This window comes from Pan troglodytes, chromosome 1, assembly GCF_028858775.2.
Source record: "Pan troglodytes isolate AG18354 chromosome 1, NHGRI_mPanTro3-v2.0_pri, whole genome shotgun sequence".
NCBI classification, from domain to species: domain Eukaryota; kingdom Metazoa; phylum Chordata; class Mammalia; order Primates; family Hominidae; genus Pan; species Pan troglodytes.
In genome coordinates, this window is record NC_072398.2 from 174,645,874 (window position 1) to 174,665,722 (window position 19,849).

Genomic DNA, 19,849 nt, shown 5'->3' on the forward strand with positions numbered 1-19,849 from the left:
TGCCCTAAAGGATTTTTCTTTAAACCTGATTGCTTGGAAGGCATTGTAAGTCCACTGCTTTGTGATTCATCAATCCATGACAGCTCATTATTCCAGAAGCATTTAGGCCCAAAACCAGGAGAGAGGGAAAGGTTTCTTGGTGCCATAACGGGACAAAGGTTCACTGGCTTATTGATTCATGTCACAAATATTTACTCAGCCTGCTATTTAACTATGGAGATGAACTAGGAGGTGGATATTTGCTGGTGGGCCTCACTGTAAAGAAATCCCACTCAACAAAGTGGAGTCCAGAAATTCTGACTTAAGTACTATTAATATTGAACTTCTGAGAAAAGCATTTTACATACATCACCTGACTGACTCTATGATATCTCTGTATGTAATACAGTATCTTTATTTTACACATGAGAAAACGGAGGCTCACAGGGGCTCAGTGGCTTATTCAAGTTCCATAGCTAGAAGGCAGCAGAAATGGGATTCAACCTGTCTGACTCCAAATCCCATGCACTTAACCATTTTTTACTGCATTACTTGTTCCCACATTTTTTTTTTTAGTTGTTGATAGGTTAAAAGGAAAACAAAGCTGTTTATGGAAGCATTTGAAAAATATAATACTCTCAGTTGTAAGAGAATACTGTAGTATTGAGTTATCTGGAATTGCACGGGATGTAACATTCAATGGACAATGGAGCATTTGGTGGCCTGACCTCTCTTCCAAGTTCAGGAGGCCTCTCAAGTTTCAGTCATCAAGGCTCCCCTGGAGCACTGGGATTCTGAACTATTTCCTTATGTACTTCTCCTGGGCTGAGGCTCCTGAGTGTGGCTGAACCTGGTGGCACTCTTCTGCCACATAGAGATGAGGTCAGCCTGGACACTGCCCTGGGGTTTTAATCTAAATAACCACTGGATTAGGCTGCATTCAAGCTGGCAAAAATGTTTATTTCTTATATCTACTTGAAGTAAGCTTCCTTTCCAACAGCCCCCACTAAAAGAGAAGGGATAGAGGGCTTGTCTGTGTTCAGAGAAATCTCTCTTGTATTCATTAGCTGTCGGTAATAGAGGCTGAGTTTTTCAGATCCAAAAGACATGGAGATAGGATATTAAGAGACAATATGGAGTAGCAGAAAATGTATTGAGCTGGGAGTCTTACTCTAGGTCAGAGTCCCTTGTATTCAATACTTCACTCACTGTGTCACTTTGGGCAAGTTGCTTAACTTCTCTGTTTTCATTTTTACATCTATAAAATGGAGATGATAATACTTCTTTATCTTACAGAGTTATTGTGCAAGTCATATATAATAATAATTTTATTCATTCATTCAGTAACTGCTAGAAACTTGATATAATGATGAATAAGACAGTCATAGTCTATGCTCATGAAGCTTACAGTCTAGTGGGAGAGATAGATATAAATCAATCTTGATGGAGAAGTAGTTGTTCAAACAAAAGTTATGAAAAAGTATTATAAGAAAGAAATATAGGGTGCTGTGAGGGCCTATGGCTGAAAGTGTCATTGAAAATGAAACTAGAGGGATGAGTCATAGGTGGTGGAATTAAAGGGGAGAGGAAGGGCATTTTGCTTAAGTAAAGCAGCATGCATGCAGTTGCAATGGAGTTTTGCACAAACCAAGAACGGAGAGAAAGTCAATGTGTAACATGACCATATGGTCCTGTTTTCTGTGGATAGTCCCTTTGTAAACCCAGTGTATTCATTAATAGAGCTTTTTTGCACTCCCTAAAGCATCTCTACTGGATGGAGAAATAATAGTCATCTCATTAATGTGGCTGGTGTGTAGTGAGCAAAGTGGGATGTTAGGCTAAACAGGTTCACTTAGATAGATCCAAGCTTTGTAGATCATATTAAGGAGTTTGGTCTTTACTTCAAGAGCAGTAGGCACCAACTGGAGCTTAAAAATTAGATCAGAATACTAGTTAACATTTATTTAGTATTGCTACTTGCCTGTATTATGCAATATGCTTTAGAAGACAGAGGTGCCATTGCAATCTCCATTTTATATACGAGGAAACTGAGCCTTGTACAGATCAAGGGACTTGCCCAGGGCCACATGATGATTAGTGGCGGAGTGCTGATTTAAAGCCAGATGTCATTCCCAAGACTAGGTATTTAATCTCTCTGACACTGACTCCCAGTGTGGAAGCCTTTAGCTATAAATGCATTCTGTTCAAAAGCTACTTCTTTTCTGAGCACTTAGCCAACTTTCATATAGGCATGTTGAAGTAAATTGAAGCCTTCACAGCAACATCTCCCTACTCTATGAAACAGTAGAACTGAGTGCTAGAACGGACGTCAAAATAGCAGCAATGAAACCCACTGTGGCATCAGTATTTAGGATTCAGGCCCTGGTCCTTCCAGCTGTGACCTGAGTAAAGCCACTTCACTTTCTCAGAATCCATTTGACAACTCTCTAACAGGACAAACCTAGTCCTTTACCAGGAAGAAGACACCAAATGTGAAAGGGCCCTGCGAACTGGAAAATGCAATAGTGGTAACAACAACCAAACCCAAGAAAAACCTTTGTTAGGAGCTTTCTTCTTACCAAAGGACTGTGTTAAGTGATTTATGGAAATTTTTTTCCATTTACCCTTCAAAATTACCCCACAAAATAGGCACTATTGTCATCACCATTTAACACATGTGTAATCTGAGGCCCAGAGAATTAAGTAACTTTTTATTTATTTATTTATTTATTTATTTATTTTTTGGAGAGGTGGGGGTCTTGCTATGTTGTTCAGTCTAGTCTTGAACTCCTGGCCTCAAGTAGTCCTCCCACCACAGTACCCCAAAACATTGGGATTATAAGCATGAGCCACTGCGCCTGAAAATAATTAAGTGACTTGTCAAAGGTCACAGGGTTGGTACTAAGAGCCACCAAGCCAGGGTTCTTTGCCATTATATAAGTTATGAAACAGTTTTATGAAAAGTACTATAAGAAAGGAATATAGGGTGATGTGAGGGCCTGTGCCTGAAAGTGTCATTGAAAGTGAAATGGGATGAGTCATAGGTGGTGGAATTAAAGGGGAGAGGAAGGGCGTCTTGCTTAAGTAAAGCAGCATGCATGAAGTTGCAAAGGAGTTTTGCACAAACCGAGAATGGAGAGAAGGTCTGTGAAGGTGGTCATATGAACAGGATATAGGCTGTTTTCTGGGGATAGTCCCATTTAAACCCAGAGTCCTTATTAATAGGGCTATTTTGCACTCCCTAAAGCATCTCTACTGGATGGAAAAATAATACAGTCATCTCATTAATGTGGCTGGTGAGCAAAGTAGAATGTTAGGCTACAAGCTTTGTCCAAAGAGGACAGCATACCACAGATGGCTCTGAACCATTTATCCCGAGAGCTTGAGAGCCCCAAGGATGAGGATGTTCAAGAAGAGAAGTGGAAGGCAGAGAGGCACTGGCTTATGGGAGTCTGTCCAGGAAGAGAAAGTGACCTCAGGTTAAGGCTCACTCACAGGGTGTTGAGGGAGTCCTGAGATGGCCAGGAAGGGCCAGAGAGGAATTGATGATGAGAAGTAAATTTGTTAGGACACAAATGATGGGTTTTGTTTGGAAGATAGATCTCTTTTTTGCTCTGAATAGCATAGTAAATGAGAATATGACTACCGTTTTGGTGAGTTCTCAAGTGGATTTTATTGAGGATGGTACAACATTGCTATGTGTTTTCTCTCATCAATCAATCAACAAATGCTGCACAAACCAAGACTCAACTAATGTGATAAGTGCCATATTTTGAGAATTTATTGCCTATCAACCATCATTCCATATTTTTTATATATATTACTCCATTAAACCTTTAAATCAGGCCCTGTTTTACAAATGAAGAAACAGCACAGGAAGTGAAATTCTAAGCCAAAGTTCCCATAGCTGGTGAATGGGTTTGAACCAAAGTTGTTCCACTTCAGAGTTTGCATTCTCAATCACTGGACAAGGTCACCTTCACCGACATATACCAAGTAGAGTGGTCTCAACTCATATTTATAAAGTGCCTGCTCTGTTCTGGGCCCTATGAGTTGCTTTTATATAACTTTATTTAATTTGGCTTTGCCATATAACCCTGGACATGGCACTTAACACTTTTGGTCTATTTCCTCATCTGTAAAACGAGGATAGTAATAGTACTTACCACAGAGGACTGATAAGAGAATTAAGTGAGATAAGTAATGCAAAGCACTTAGTAGAGAGCCTGGCAAGCAGAAAGCACTGGAAAAGTGTTTGCCAAATCAATATTCTGGACAACTGCCTTGTTCTATAGTTGCTTTATCTATTATTCTAATTTTAGCCTGGAGCTGAGAGCCATAAAGAAGGCAGAAGACACTATTTGCTTGCCTCTGGATGACGCAGAAGAGCGACTCTTAGCATCATAGCTACTATTGCTTCTTCTTCCTGATCCCCTGCTGCCTCCTCTTCCTTCTTCTTCATGTACAATAAACTGCACATATTGAAAGCATACAATATGATACATGTATATACACACCTATGAAACTATCAAAAATAATTAAAATAGTGAGCATATCCATCACTCCCATATGCTTCCCTGTACCCCTTGATGGTCCTCTCCTGTCCTTCTCTACTTGCTTCCTCCAACCTCATTCCCATCCCCATCCACATCCCCATTTTCATCTCCATTCCCATCCCCATCTACATTTCCACCCCGTCCCCATCCCCATTTGCATCTCCATTTGCATCCCCACTCCCATTCCCATCCCCACTCCCATTCACATCTCCATCCCCATCCCCTTCCCCAGCCTGTCCTCATTTTCACCCCCATCCCTGTCCCCAAATCCATCTCCATCCTCATCCCCATCCCCATCCCCATCTCCATCTTCAGGCAACCATGGATCTGCCTTCTGTTACTGTAGATTATTTTGTATTTCTAGCATTTTACATAAACAAAATCAAACAGTAAATATTCTGTTTACATTTTCCTCTTTTTAATCAGCATAATTATTTTGAGGTTTACCATGTTATTCTATGTATGAATAGTTCCTTCTTTTTATTGCAATACTGTTTCATTATATGGATATACCATATTCACGGATCCATTTACCTGCTGATGAACATCTTAGTTGTGTCTAAATTTTAGACATTACAAATAAAGCTGTTAGGAACAATAGTGTTTGTATGGACATATGCTTTCAGTTCTCTTAGTTAAATCCCTAGGAGTAGAATGGCTGGGCCACATGACAGAGGTGTGTTTAACTTTACAAAGATGTCAAACTGTTTTCCAAACTGATAGTAACATTTTATGCTTCTCCCAACAATGTATGAGAGCTCTACTTGCTCCATATTTTCTCTGGCACTTGGTATGTTAGTCTTTAAACATTTAGATATTCTAGTAGGTGATTAGCATATCTTACTGTGCTTTCATCTGCATTTTCCTAATGACTAACGATGTTGAGCATCTTTGCATGTGCTTATTTGCCATTCGTATATCTTGTTTTTGGTAGAGTGTTCAAATATAATTTTATTTTTTATTTTTTGAGACAGGGTCTTTCTCTGTCACCCAGGCTAGAGTGCAACGGTGTGGTCATGGCTCACTGCAGCCTCGACGTGGGATCAAGCCATCCTCCCACTTTCACCTCCCAAGTAGCTGGGACTACAGGCACATGCCACCACGCCGGCTAATTTGTGTATTTTTTGTAGAGGCAAGGTTTTGCCATGTTGCCCGGGCTGGTTCGAATCTTGGGCTGACCCACTTTGGCCTTCCAAAGTGCTGAGATTACAGGTGTGAGCCACCACACCTGGCCTGGTTTGATTTTTTTCATTACTGAGTTTTGAGAATTCTTTATAAATTATGAAAATATTTTCTCCTAGTCTGTGGTTTATTTTTCCATTCTCTAAATGGTCTTCTCACATAACTTAGTGATGATTCATTCATTTTTTTTAAAGTTTTTTCTTCTCTCTATGTTTTGTTTTGGATAATCTGCATATTCACTGTCTTTCTCAGGGTTGGATTTGCCATTAAACCACACAGTTCGTTTTTCAGCTCAGATGTTATAGTTCAATTTGGGTCTTTTTACATCTTTCATGTCTCAACGTGTTTGACCTTTCCTCTGGCTTCTTGAGCATACAGAATACCCTTTCAATAGCTGTTTTAATGCCCTCGTCTGTTTATTCTGTCATCTGGGTTACTGTCATTTGATTGATTTTTTTTCTCATAATAGATTGAGGTCCCTTCCTCCTGTCTCAGGTAGTTTTCTTTACATGCACATGCTGCTTGTAAAGAAAAATTAAATTGTAGAGAATTTCATCACAAAAAAGCTGTTATTTGTTTATGTTCTTCCTTGTTGGCAACATTTTATATAGGCTATTCTCATGGCCTAAGATGCAGTATCAACTGAATACTTAAGGGGAACTGAGAGCACATCTCAGGAGTTCCCTCTCTCATTGGCCTTTCTTTCTAGAATACTACCCCTCGAACCCTAGTCACCTTGGTCTGCCTAGATTATCAGTTTTGTCTCCTCAAATCAGGGTGTCCACTAGCCTCCATCTGGGTGCCGCATCCTATGCTGTGGCCTAGAAATTCACTCAAGGCTGTAAACTGGGGCAATCATAAGACGTACCTTCTTTTCCTGTTGATATAGTTTGGATATTTACCCTACCCAAATCTCATATTGAAACGTAATCCCCAATGTTGGAGGTGAGGCCTGGTGGGAGTGATTGGATCTTGGGGGTAGATTTTTCATGGATGGTTTAGCATCATCCCCTTGATGCTGTCCTCATGATAGTGAGTGAGTTCTCATGAGGTCTGGTCACTTAGAAGTGTGTGGCACCTTCCCCTCCACTCTCTCTCTTGCTCCTCCTCCTGCCAGGTAGTGGGGCTGCTCCCCCTTTGGTTTCCACTGTGACTGGAAGCTTCCCAAGGCCTCCTCAGAAGCAGATGCTGCTACGCTTCCTGTACAGTCTGCAGAATCATGAACCAATTTAACCTCTTTTCATATAAATTACCTAGTCTCAGGTATTTCTTTATATCAGTGCAAGAACAGCCTAATATAGCTGTCTTGCAGGAATCATTATCTTACATTGCCTAAGTGTCCAATGTCTTGAGAACCATTGTTTTTGTTGTTGTTGTTGTTGTTTGATTTTTCAGTTGTTTCAGGTAGGAGAATAAAGCTGGTCCCTCTTACTCCATTTTGGCCAGAAGTAGATATCTCCATAGTTTCTTTAGGACTCTTTTAGTCCTTTGTCAAACCTCTTATTTTTACAGATTAGGAAACTGAGGAACTATACATCTATTATCTACAGTAGATAATTTGGGATTTAAGGGGCAAAACATGCAATATTTGGTGTTGAGATTGGGGGGTGAATGTCACTAAGGCTGAAGGGGTAGGAAGAAGACAGAGAGTAAAGAATGTTGAATGCCATGTAAGTAGAAGGGATTTTATTTTGTGGTTGTTGAAGGAGGAACTGAGGAAGCATTTAAGTCTAGAAACAGCAGAATAAGGCTTAATGGCCTAATTAATATTAACACATCCTTTTTTAAATGCAGTTGAACTGTAGTTACCTCTGATACTAGAAGGGAATTGATAGAGTGAGGAGCTGTGTTTGCTGAGCTCTGGACCATATTCTGATCCCATCTGTGTGACTCTGAGCATATCATTTTATCACTCTTAGGCCTCAGTTTCCATGTCTGTGAAAAATTAATTGATAAAACTGAGGGTCAATGAGGTTGTTTTGAATGTGGTAACAGAACAAGTAAGGAGCAGCACCGAGGCTCCAAATCAGCTCTCAGATAGTTTTCCATGCCTATGATCCTTGAAAGCAGGATTTCATCCAAGAGAGGTCGTAATGACTGGTTGAGGCAAATAGCCACAGGGCCATAAAGATATACATAGCGGTGGTGAAGAAGTCTCCTCTGCCCACCAGCACTCCTTGACCCAGCCGTTATATCCCAACCTGACATGATTTTCTGACAATGAATGTTGAAAGCTGTTGAATGTCAGACACAAAGAGTTACACTTAACCAGCTGTCTGCAAGTAAAGAATCAGAGCTCGACTGTGGTGTGCAAAGGTTTATGGTCATATGTTTTAACATAATGTTTTGGGAAAAATTAAATTGTAAAGAACTTCAATACACACACACAAAAGCTTTTATTTGTTTATGTTTTCCCATGTTGGCAAGATTCTGTATAGGCCATTCTCATGGCCTAAGATGCATATCCAGTATCCACAGTATTCCTTATATGTCTGATTGGAGAACACACACTCTTCCTTCAATTCTCAGATCAGTTACTATTAAACTTTTCCTGACTTCCCCAGGCAGATTATATATTTTTTTCCTTTCTTGATTCCTCTGCATTTTGCAAATATTGTCATTTTCATAACTGACTATTTTTTTTTTCATTCTGTTTGTCTGTGTCACCCACCAGACTGTGAACTCTATAATGATAGCTATTCCTCATTTGTTCACCGTAGTATCCCTAGAACCTAGGACAATTCCTAGAACTGTTAATGCTCAATAAATATTTTTAGATAAATGAATGAATGAATGGACATTAGGAATAGAAGGTGAAGTGATATAAGTAAGAGCCCTGCACATGGGCGTTCCCCCTTTCTCATTTGCCTCCCTTGTGCCAGCCTGAGCTTTCATGGGGTATATATGATGTCTTGCTTATTTCTACATATTTACCCTGATAGGTTGTTGCAGAACATAGAAAGGGCTCATCAGATGCTGAATGAACAAACACACCGGACTGCAGCCTTAGTTGCTTTATCTGTTGCATGAAATGGTTGAATTAGATTTCAGTCACTCAACCAGTATCTCCTGAACCTCTACCATGTGTCAAGCACTGAGCCAGGCCGGGGACAGAGGCTCACACCTGTAATCCCAGCTCTTTGGAAGGCTGAGGTGGGCGGATCACCTGAGGTCAGGAGTTCGAGACCAGCCTGGCCAACAAGGTGAAACCCCATCTCTATTAAAAATAAAACATTAGCCGGGCATGGTGGTATGCATCTGTCCTTCCAGCTACTCAGAACGCTGAGGCAGGAGAATCACTTGAACCCAGAAGGCGGAGATTACAGTGAGCCGAGATCGTGCCATTGCACTCCAGCCTGGGCAAAAAAGAGCGAAACTCTGTCTCAAAACAAAACAAACAAAAAACACCGAGCCTGCATCAATCATGGACAGTGGCATCAAGACTACAGACTAGTAGAATTGAAACAGGGACTATAATGCAAGGTAAAAAATGAGGGGTCGCATGTTGAGATGAAGCTGAGACTGACAAGGAGTGAATGAGACTTAAACTCAGGCCTTTCCTCTAGAATGGGCAGGTTCTTGGTAGATGGTATAGCTGCAATTATGGAAAAAAAAAAAGGTTCGAATATCAACTCCTCTACACCACGCAGCCAGAAGTAACCTTTTTTCATTCAAAATGCTATAGGCCTCTCTCCGAATCCCTTTTAGAATACCAATTCCTTTCTTGGAGGTTGTGATGTTTTATGTGTCAACTTGACCAGACCAGATATTTGAACAGACATTATTCTGGGTGTGTCTGTGAGGGTGTTTCTGGATGAAATTAACTTTAGAATTGGTAGCCTGAGTAAAGTAGATGGCCCTCCCTAAAGCGGACAGAATGCATCCAATCAATTGAAGACCTGAACAGAACAGAAAGGCTGAGTGAGGGAACGCCTCCTGCCTGGCACTTGAGCTGAGACACTGATCTTCTCCTGCCTTCAGGCTCCAGCTGAAAAGCTGGCTCTTCAGCTCCTGAGTCGTGAGTTGGCTTTCAGACTGGAACTTACGCCATTCACTCTCCTAGTTCTCAGGCCCTCAGACTCAGACTAGAACCACACTATTGAATTTCCTGGGAATCCAGCTAACTGACTTCAGATCTTGGGGCTTCCTGGCTTTCAAATCATGTGAGCCAATTTCTTATAAGTCTCTTTACACACTCATACACACTGTCTGTCTGTTTATCTATTATCTATCTATCCATCCATCTATCTCCTGTTGGTTTTGTTTCTCTGGAGAACCCAGACTAATATAGGTGGTAAAAAATAAAACAAACAAACAAACAAAAACTTACCCTTACCCTTTCTTTTTTTTTTTTTTTTTTTTTTTGAGACAGAGTCTCGCTCTGTCACCCAGGCTGGAGTGCAGTGGCATGATCTCGGCTCACTGCAAACTCCGCCTCCCGGGTTCATGCCATTCTCCTGCCTCAGCCTCCCAGGTAGCTGGGACTACAGGCACCTGCCACCACGCCTGGCTAATTTTTTGTATTTTTAGTACAGACAGGATTTCACTGTGTTAGCCAGGATGGTCTCGATCTCCTGACCTCGTGATCCACCCGCCTCGGCCTCCCAAAGTGCTGGGATTACAGGCGTGAGCCACCGCACCCAGCAACTTACCCTTTCTTGAGCTAAAACATGACAGGTACTGGGCTAGGTGATTTATAGCCATAACCTTATTTAGTCCACATAACACTCCTCTGAGGGTGGATGTAATTTCTAGCTTATAGATGGAAACTTTGAGGCTCAGAGGAGAGACGCAACATATCCAAGGTCACACAACAAGCAAATGACTGGTCAGGTTAAAACCCTGTTTCCTCTAGTTCAATACTCCATGCTATTTCTCCCCTACTCAACCACATCCTTCTGTGCATGTTTTGTTTCTCGATTAGGCAGTAAGTTATCTATGGGCAAAAATTAAGTATAATTATTATTATTTTTTTCTATTTGTTCACTTTTAATTCTTGTGCCGATCATGGTATTTGGCACAAGAAGGTGAGGAGGGGGCAGTGGCTGCAGGAATTATTGTATGATCTACTTGGGTCATGGGACTTCTCCGCAGGGAAAGACTTTAGAAACCACCTAACCCTTTCCACCCCTCTCTTTGTTCTTGTTTCTAGACTGATTCCTTTCTTCTCCATGCTGTTAGTAATTAATATATGGCACGTATTCCCCAAGGAATTGCAGGACATCCTGAAGTTTGCACCAAAAGTTTGGGGAGCATACCTCCTCAGGACACACTTCCACAAGCCCCTTTTGGCACCTTGGTTTTCCTGCCACCTGGGCCTGGAGCCAGATATGCAGTTGGGCTGGAGCAGGGAGTAGAGAGTGTGAGCTAAAGAGCACACAGAGACCCTGACAGGCTCCTGGGGCCCCCAGTGGTTGAACTCTGGTTATAAATAGAAGGAATATGAAGCAGAATGTCTTTTTAATATGCACATGGAATTCATTTATTTAATGAAGAATTTTCCTGGAACAGAGAGCTTGCCGTCAGAGCTGAGCTATTTTTGAGTAGGATGTGAAGGAAAAACTCTGGAGAATTATTTGCTGTTTGGATTTATGCTTTTAAAATGGGTTGTAATAAAAAAGCAAAACTATAGGAACAGAGTTAAGATCAGTGTTTGCCAAGGGTTGGAGGTAGGTGCAAGGGATTGACTGGAAAGAGGTGTGAAGTGACTTTCTGGGGTGATAGCAGCATTCTGTATCTACTGTGGTAGTGGTTACATGGCTGCATATGTTTGTCAAAACTTGTAGAACAGTTCACCTAAAATGTATGAATCTTACTACTATATGTAAATTATGCCTGACTTACAAACAATGTGTCACCATGTTCTTTCTGAGGGAGAAAAAGGAGTGGGGAATGAATGCTTTCAAACATCTCCTTTGGGTGGGGTTCTTTGTAGCTTCTTTACGTTATTTATTCTATTTAATACCTGCCAAGGACTATGAGATAGAGATTATTATCCACATTTTACAGATGAAACACCTGAGGTTTTGAGAGCTTAAATTAATTGCCCAAGGTCACATATCAGCTTCTAGTGAGAAGTAGGTTTCCAAATTCCACAATGACCTCCCTCCATTACCTAATGTTCATGTAGATGGAGCTTAGAATTAAAGCCTTGAAAATAGAACTGAGTTTTTGCTCCTTGAAAAAAATGCTTCAGACAGCTCCATGCTTTCTCTCCAAAATGTTCCCCCATTCTATGTTCTTTGACTGTTTCTGGCTGCATCTGGGAAAGGGTCTTAATAAGGTGCTAATGGTCTTTAACAGCTTTATTTAGTGCCCTTAGATCTCCCTTTTTATCAAGCATGCTTGGCTTTGGGTGTACTTTGAAATCTTAAAGGGATGGGAAGTCTTCTGTAGGACCTGGTGTCATTCCTGGATCCCATTCCCATGGCTGGCATCATTAATCAATCATGATGCTCTATGAACCCTGACTTGCCCTTGTGATGCTCCGTAACATGGTCCTCTGGGCAGTAATTACTAACAGATTTGAGTTGGCATTCAAGATATCAAAGCCTATTTTGCATACTACCTGTGTTGCTAGGCCTAACCTGGGTACATTTATAAATTGAGGGTGAAATCTTATCTTTTCACTCCTTAGACCTGGAACCCTGATAAGAGTTAATGTCTGGATCTAGAGGCAAAAGTCGAAAGAAAGAACAGGGATTGGAAAATTACAACTGGGTTTAGGGATCAGCTCTGTAACACTTTCCTCTATCTCACTCCAACACTCATTTTCTTCATCTGTAATATGGGGATAATCATAATAATAGCTATCTAAAGGTGTTGAGGGGAAGCTCATATTGAATGAGATAGCACCCAGAAAACAGAAGCTCATTGTGCGCTAAGAACTTTCACATGCATTATCTTGTTCAACCTTACAATAAAGTTATGCATAGGAAATTTAAATCTACATTATACAGATATACTTAATTTGTTCATGTCACACAGTAAAGCTTAAGTTGAGAACTGAACTCAGGCCTGACTCCAAAGCTCATATTGTTAATGACAAGCTACACTGCCTCTTGTTCCAGGCATGGAACAAACAGTATTTGGGATAGTCCCTTCTTTATTCCAGGTCTGAGAGGATGGGCAAGGACTCAGATCAGGGGCTACCGCCACATTAGGCTGGTGCAGGCACTGAAGAGGTGGAAGTAGTCCAGTGTGGCACGAAAATCTGGGAGTGGTGGTAGGTACAAGTACCAGCACACACCTGTGTTAAGGACCTTATATCTGGAAATGGTTCTTTCAGGGTCCTGCTGGTCTATTTGGTGCCTTTGTATGAATTAGAAAAAAATGCTCCATTTGGGCAGATGAATCATGTAAGGTTACTCCCTCTGGAAGAACACAGCTCAAAAGAATCAAGGCTGAGTGTTTGGATTAAAAAATTCTTCTGAGCAGAAGAATTAGTACAGTGTGGACCGGATCTCAGCAAGCATTCAGCTCCTCAGCTAATGTGTCTGTGCTGAACATAATTATACAGCAGTACAAAGTGGTCCTGGGTCTTGATGGGATGGAAAGGTATAGTCTTAAGGAATCTAGGAACAGAAAAAAGATAAATGTCCAGGGAGCAATTTTGTTAGGGAGTTAACACCATTGGCCTGAACCAGAATTGGATCCAGCTCTAAACAATTTCAAAGCCAGTGTGACTGATCATGAGAATCACTTGGGGTGTTGGGAGAGTGCGTCCTGGTAAAAATGCAGATTATCTGCTCCTTCTCGTAAACAATCTAACTCAGTAAGTCTGAGGTGGGCAATTCTAATGATCAGAAAAGTTTAGGAAATACTGCTCTATCTCATGCTTATCACACTGTGCTGTAACTGTCTCTATTAGCAACCCTGGTTACCATCTGGTCGGCTGGACCATGAGTGTTTCAAGGGCAAGGCCATGTCTGATTCAATTCCACATCCACAGTACGTAAAGCAACGTCTGGCAGAGCAAAGAACTCATCCATCAATTGAATGACATCATGGCCAATCTACGAGTTCTGGCTTACTTGTCATGCTATTATCACATCTGCCAAGGTAACTAAAACTATGTGTATTCCTTCCTGCCTCCTCACTTCTTCCTATTTCCCTAACCACCATCTATTACTCAACCTAACCTGAAAAAGGACAGGCCTGACACTATGGAAGACGCTTTCAGACTTAAATCTAGAACGTGGCATGTTTCCTGCTATTCACACCTATGTTTGGGTCTGGGCTCCATGATGGTGCATATTTGGGCCTCATTTCTCCCTCTATAAAATGAAACAGTTTTACAACATGATTTCTGAGATCTCTTCCAAGTCTGACATGCTAGAGTCCTCTGACAGGAATCTAGAGTTTCTAGTAAATTCTGTGAGATGTGAAGGCCTTCCTCGAGGCCTCCATATTGGCATCCTTCAGCTTGCTGGTTGGAGCCCAGGTGACAGACAGCTGCAGTCTGGGATTTTCCTGAGGTCGACTTCACTGGTGGGTAGGCTTCGATTACTGGGCATGTTCCAGCAGGCTCAGGGCACCCCTGTGGGCAGGTCAGTAAATACTGGCTGCTTGACGATGTCTTGGATGGGAAGCCAGTTGGATGAGGGATGTGTGCAAAGCCCTGGAAAACACAGCAGTTCAAAGGCTGTGCTGAGTAGGTTTCCAAATGGACTTACCCTCTCAGACTTTGAATTCCAGCTCCATCGGAAAAACACAAGTGTTTGATTCCAACGGAATGGCTTCTAGTAATAATAATAATAATAAAAAGGGCTTTGATGACTTCTTGGAAATCAGTTTCTATAAAATGATGTTTTGAGAATTTGAGTGCAAGTCAAACAGAAACATGGATTGAAATTCTTCCCTTTCATACCCATTCTTTTAAAATATTTTATTTTTAAATATGAAAATAATGTGTGCATATTATTAAAGAATGCAAACACTACAGTAAAGTACAAAATAAAAAGAGCAAGTCTTTCTTCCTCCCTCCCTTCTCATCCTGTCTCATGGGATAATGATTTATTTCTTTGTGTGTGTGATTAGTATGTGAGTTAAAATATATATTTTTTAATTTTATTGTGGTAAATATACATAACATAAAATTTACCATTTGCCACTTTTAAGTGTCCAGTTCAGTGGCATTAAGTATATTCACATTATTGTACCTATCACCACATTCATCTCCACAACTTTTTTCGTTTTCCCAAACTGAAACTTTGTATCCATGGGACAAAGCTTCCCATTCTCCCCTGGTACTAGCCCCTGGTAGTCAGCACTCTACTTTCTGTCTCTATGAGTTTGACTGTTTTAGGTATGTCAGATAAATGGAATCATATAATATTTGTCTTTTTGTGACTGACTTATTTCACTTACCATAAACAAATTTTGACTATTTTTTATTTAGGTACTAACCTATATTTTCTTTATTTTTGACTATTTTTTTTTATTTAGGTACTAAACTATTTTTACCATAACTCTAATTATATGCTTATATCATGTCACTTAACCTCTCAAACTTAAACAGTATTTGTTAATTCCTTGCAACGAAAGATTTAGCGTAATTACCTCACATCCAAAATTCCTTTACACTCTTCATCTCTCATGCTATTATTTCTAGATCTTCAAGTAGGTGTTCCTTTCTTCTGAACTCCAGACTCATACCCAACTGCCTGATTGCTATCTCTACCTGGCAGTCTAATAAACATCTCAAACTTAAAGTGTCCCCAGCTAACTAAATTCATGGTCTTTTGCCTTATCCCACTTACCCTCTCCAATCTGTCTCCACTTTAGTCTTCCCTGCTCAGTGAATGCCACTTCATCTGTGTAGTTGCTCAGCTCTCAAATCTTGTAATCATCTTCCAGTCCTTTTTGTCCTCTTCAAATCTCACATCCAAAGTGATGAAAACTCCTGCTGACTTTGCCTCAAAATATATCCAGACTCTGACCATTTCATACTAACTTGCCCTAGGTTAAATCATCGTCACCTCTCACATGGATATCGAAATAGTCCAGCTTGTCTTCTGCATCCTCCTTTTCCCTCCTGTAGTCGAATTACAAAATAGTAACCCAAGTGGTTCTTCCAAAATGAAAGTCAGATCATGTCACTCCTCTGCTCAGAATCAGCCAATCACTTTCTATCTCATTCAAATAAAGGTCAAAGTCTTTATAATGGCCCAGGGGGCTCCATACCAGTGATTTTCAAACTTTAATGGGCATAGGATTCAACTAGGGATCTTATTAAAGTGCAGATTCTGATCCCAAGGGATCTGATGTTGCTGGTTGCAGGACCACACTTGTATTGCAAGACTACACAATCTCCTGCTCAGACCTGCAATTGCAATCCTCCTGCAAAATCCAGCCTTGGGTCTGCCCCCCATTGCTCTCTTCCTCCCTCTTCTTGCTCCAGCCTCGTGGTTCCTTTGTTGCATGCTCCCACCTCAGTCTTTGCACTTGCTGTTCTCTCTGCCCAGAACATTTTCCCCCCCAGACATGAGATCTAAGGCTCACTCCCTCCCCTTCTTCAGCTCCTTGTCCAAATATCCATTTCTCCCATGGCCTTCTCTCATCTCCCTGTTTAAAATGGCAACCCTTCTCTTTATGGCTTTCCCTAGTCCTCATCCCTGCTTATTATTATTTTATTTTTTATAGCAATAGTGTGCAAACTATGACTCATGGGCTGTGGGTCAACTTGAGCCCACTGCTTGTTTTTGTAAGTAAAGTTTTATTAAAACAAAGTCACATACATTTGTTTATATATTGTTTATGACTGCTTTCCTGCTACAGTGGCAAAGTTAAGTGTGTGACAGAGATGACTTATGGCCTGAAAAATTTAAAATATTTACTATTTATTTGCTTTTTACAGAAAAAGCTTGCTGACCCCTGCTTTGTAGTATTGACCACCATTTGACTTACTATAAATAGATAAGTCAATCATTTATTTGTTTATTGTATGTTTCACCTCACTAAATTGTAAACTCCACAATTAAAGGGGTTTTGTCTGTTTACTGTTATATTCCTAATACCTAGAAAGATGCCTAGCATAGTCACTCAGTAAATATTTGTTAAATAAATAATTATTTTTACAAGTTAAAAAATATATATTTAAACTTTTTTTTTTTTTGTCAGCAGTTTAGACAGCATCAAGTGACTTCCCACCAAGTGAGAGGACACTCTTGGACTGCACTTTCTTCCCCTCTCCTTCCACCTTTCCTGACTCCTGATGGCCAACATCATTTTTATATTTTCAGTGTTTATACCAATTACATCACGTACTATCATTATTACTAAACCTTAATTGTTTTGCCTATAGGTTGATTCTAAATATTCCAAAGAAGCCATATCAAATATTGTAATTGGGCAAGCAATATTTACTACAGAATCTAAGTATGCGATTGAACCCATGGAGAAGAAATGATAACTCTAAGCCATGGGCATAAAGGGCAACATGTCTGTTGTCAGGGGTAAATGGATTCGCTTTTCTAACTCTGTCAATTGCTTAAAATCATACATATTTGGGGCATGACTTTTGTATATGCCTTCTAATCTTACCCAAAGTCCCTAATTAATCTTTTTTTAATTCATAGAAGATATAAATGTCTTCATCAAATATTTAAGATCCTGTGCTTCTCAAACCTATAATGTTTGAAATGAAATTTACTTTCTCCTTTAAGATTTTCACAAAACCTTTAGCTTTTTGTTTTAATTTTGGTGGAATGCTTGTTAGATCTGTTGCATAGCTGTCAACCCTGTCTTTACATTTACTTCTGGATTACTTCCATCATATCTTGTATCAAGTATGTTTCTCCTTCTTAGCTTCTACTTTCATTTTGCTAGATTATATCCTTAAGTAATTGTTTTTTGAAGTGGAGTTTTGGAGGTAACTCTAGTTGCTCTAACACATTACCACAAATTTAGTGGCTTGAAACAACTCAGATTTATTATCTACAGTTCTGTAGGTTAGACGGCTGATATGCATCCCACTAGGCTAAAATCAAGGTATCCACAGGGATGAGCTCTTGTCTGAAGGCTCTTGGAGTAAGTCTGTTTCCTTGCCTTTTTCAGCTTCTAGAGGTCACTGGCATCCCTTGGCTTGTGGCCCCTTCCTCCATCTTCAACACCAGTAACATTACATGTCCCTGACCATGATTTTGTAGTAACATTTCCCTCTAACCACAGTGTTGAAGGTTTATTGGTTTTTAAAGAAGACATTGATTCTTTTAATTGACTAATCAAAATGGTATATATTTGTGGTGTATAAAATGATGTATTGAAATATGTGTATACTGTGGAATGGCTAAATCAAGCTAATTAACAAAGGTATTAAAGTATCCTGCTTTTAATGACTCATGTCAAGGTCTTTAATTTGATTGCATCTGCAAAGTTTCTTCTGTAATGAAAGGTAACACATTCACAGTTTTCTGGAAATACAATGTGGATAACTTTATCCGTGGTGGAGGCTAAGAGGAGCCTTGTTTTTCCTACGACCTAACATTTCAGAATCCTCCCAAATACTGGAATTTCTTTAATTAAACTTCACACTGCTTATAGAATTCTAGGTTCAAAAACATGTTTCCTCAGAACTTTGGAGACACTTGTCCTTTGTCATTTGGGGTCTAATATTGTTGAAACAAGATCTGAGCGCAGTCTGATTTTTGTCCTTTGTAAATACATTTACACTCACATCCTTTGACAGCTTTTAGGACTGTCTCCTTGACATTTTATCAGACTACGACTGGGAGTGGGTTTTTGTTTTGTTTGTTTTTTACATCCATCACATGTCATATTGGAATAGCTCTTTCAACATGAAGAATTGCATCTCTATTTAAGATAAGAAATATTTTCTTCCTGTTTTTTCTTTGATAACATTGGAACTCTCACAGCCTTCACTAATTTCTCCACCTAGTTTTTTCATGTCTGAAACTCTTATTAAAGAAATGCTGATCCTTCTGGATTTATTCTCCATTTAGTTTAAGTTTTAATTTTCTTGTATTTTCCTTCTCCTCACCTTTTGCTACATGTTCCAAGAGATATTTTTGACTTCATTTTTCAAATTACTAATTTGGTCTTTAACCATAACTAATCTATTACTTAGCACTTCCACTAAATTTCAAAAATGTTGACAAACATAGTTTACATTTCCAAGAACCCTTGACTCCCTCTTTCTCATAGCAACAATAACTTCAAATTTCTCAGAGATTACACATTAAATTTATTTTGAAAATTATCTTCTGTTTCTTGCTTATTTCTATTCCTCCAGATTCTGTTGTTTGCATTTTCTTAATGTTTGTCTTTTTCTTTCTCATCAGTTTTCCTCAAAGGTGGACCCAGTTGACTTCCTTTTATTTGTGAATCTCTTGCTTGATAGCATACGTAGCTGGCATAGGTTCCCTTTGTAATCCTGCAATCCTGCAGGTTGTTTACCCAAAATGCCTTTTCTCTAGATTGGTGAGCTGATGGTGAGCTCTGTGCAGACGAGTGTGTCTTGCTGAGTGGCAGGCTTGTCTTTATTGTGCATGATGGGGAGCAGGCCAGTTTGCTTGCACCCCCACAGTGTCCACACTGAATTGATCCTTGGGTTGGAGCACTGCAGCACGTTTCCCTTCTTGATAGAAGCATCCTTCCTCTTTTTTTTCAGGTCAAGGAAAGGTTGGGGATTTACGCTGAACTCTTCTCTGCCTCCATCCATAGCCCCTGTCCAGAATATGGGCCATCTCCAGCCTAGGCTTGACTCCCTCACCATGGCCCATTCCATAGCCTTCTTGGCTATCCTGTTTTTTCTTCAATAAGATCAGCACACTCATGACCTTCCCTAGCTGACAGCTTTCCAGGGCTCCATCAGGTGACACAGTGCACACACCACAGTCCTCTGCTTGTGTCTTGCACTGAGTTCTTACGCTCCAGTTTAAGCCTCAATGATCCCGTTTGCTTTCTGCCTTCCATGGAAACCTGAGTAAATCTCTGTTGTGTGGGTATCATGCTCTTTTTTTTTTTTTGATTAGAACTAATAATGATTTATGTATTCTATTTTGTACAACTTTGTTTAATGGGCTCTTATATGAGTGGGTTGCCTTATCTGCTATCTTGAACCATAAACCTGAAATTCTAAAAGTCTAAACACTATTCAATTTGAAGGAAAT

General features: G+C 40.1%; 1 long non-coding RNA gene across 1 annotated transcript in view; it reads left to right on the forward strand.

Annotated features, from left to right (window-relative positions):
• Positions 1-19,849, forward strand: part of LOC112204411 (uncharacterized) — a 122,342-nt gene that overhangs the window by 39,298 nt on the left and 63,195 nt on the right. The gene's annotated exons all lie outside the window — the stretch shown is intronic.